Source organism: Schistocerca americana, unplaced genomic scaffold (genome assembly GCF_021461395.2).
Source record: "Schistocerca americana isolate TAMUIC-IGC-003095 unplaced genomic scaffold, iqSchAmer2.1 HiC_scaffold_1470, whole genome shotgun sequence".
In the NCBI taxonomy this organism is placed as follows: domain Eukaryota; kingdom Metazoa; phylum Arthropoda; class Insecta; order Orthoptera; family Acrididae; genus Schistocerca; species Schistocerca americana.
Window position 1 is genome coordinate 6,139 of NW_025725555.1, and position 1,362 is coordinate 7,500.

General features: G+C 61.2%; 1 non-coding gene across 1 annotated transcript in view; it reads left to right on the top strand.

Moving 5' to 3' along the window:
- The first annotated feature begins 752 nt into the window (after positions 1-752).
- The window catches only part of LOC124569297, a 1,910-nt gene continuing 1,300 nt past the window's right edge, over positions 753-1,362 (top strand). The window contains exon 1 of the ribosomal RNA XR_006971201.1: positions 753-1,362. This exon is cut by the window's right edge and continues 1,300 nt beyond it. This is a non-coding gene — a ribosomal RNA (small subunit ribosomal RNA).

Here is a 1,362-nt window from a genome sequence, read left to right on the forward strand (position 1 = left end):
GGCCTCCCGGCGTGCTGGCCGCGCGGTGCGTGGGCGCACGCGCTACAGCCGGCTGGTGGGGGCGGCCAGTGGCAGGCGCGCCGGCCGACGGAGGCGGCAGGCGGCGCAGCTGCGCGCCGGCGCACCCTGCACGCGGCGCCGTGCGGCCAAAGTAGGTCCTCGCGGGCCCGGTGCGAAGCGCGGTGGACATCTGCAGTGTGCTGGTCCGATTGAGGACTGTGTGCGCTGAGGATGCGCCGCCGCCCGGCGCTCGGCGCCGCGACGCCGTCTGCTGCTCGGTCGCCTCTGCGGTTCTCGCAGGTGGTTTGTATCGCAGCTGTGCGGACGTGTTGGCGCGTGCGCTGTGCTGGGAGAGTTCGCTTCGGCACCCAAGTGGGGCTTTTGTCCTTCTGTGGCGCTGGCGTTGGAGCTGCCGGCCACCGTAGGTGGCGCGTGTTGTCTCCCGCCGGCAATGCCACGACAGCACGCTCCCGGGCCTCTGTCGGCAGCGGCAAGCTCAGTTGGGAGCACGGGTGGTCGCACCTAAAGCGTCTACTCGCCAAACTCCGGGCGATTGCGCCTCTCTCGAACCCGACCAAGTACTTAGGACGGCGCTGCGCGCCGCCGGGACCTGAGAGGGTTTCGAGGTGTATTGTGCAGGGGAGCTCAGCCTCCTCCTGTTTGCAGAATAATTGAGCGGACGCTTGCGTGTTCGCGCGGGCCCCCGGGACACACTCCCGGGCGGCCGGCTGCTCAGCTCTAGTTGACGCAGCTCCCTGGTTGATCCTGCCAGTAGTCATATGCTTGTCTCAAAGATTAAGCCATGCATGTCTCAGTACAAGCCGCATTAAGGTGAAACCGCGAATGGCTCATTAAATCAGTTATGGTTCCTTAGATCGTACCCACGTTACTTGGATAACTGTGGTAATTCTAGAGCTAATACATGCAAACAGAGTCCCGACCAGAGATGGAAGGGACGCTTTTATTAGATCAAAACCAATCGGTCGGCTCGTCCGGTCCGTTTGCCTTGGTGACTCTGAATAACTTTGGGCTGATCGCACGGTCCTCGTACCGGCGACGCATCTTTCAAATGTCTGCCTTATCAACTGTCGATGGTAGGTTCTGCGCCTACCATGGTTGTAACGGGTAACGGGGAATCAGGGTTCGATTCCGGAGAGGGAGCCTGAGAAACGGCTACCACATCCAAGGAAGGCAGCAGGCGCGCAAATTACCCACTCCCGGCACGGGGAGGTAGTGACGAAAAATAACGATACGGGACTCATCCGAGGCCCCGTAATCGGAATGAGTACACTTTAAATCCTTTAACGAGTATCTATTGGAGGGCAAGTCTGGTGCCAGCAGCCGCGGTAATTCCAGCTCCAA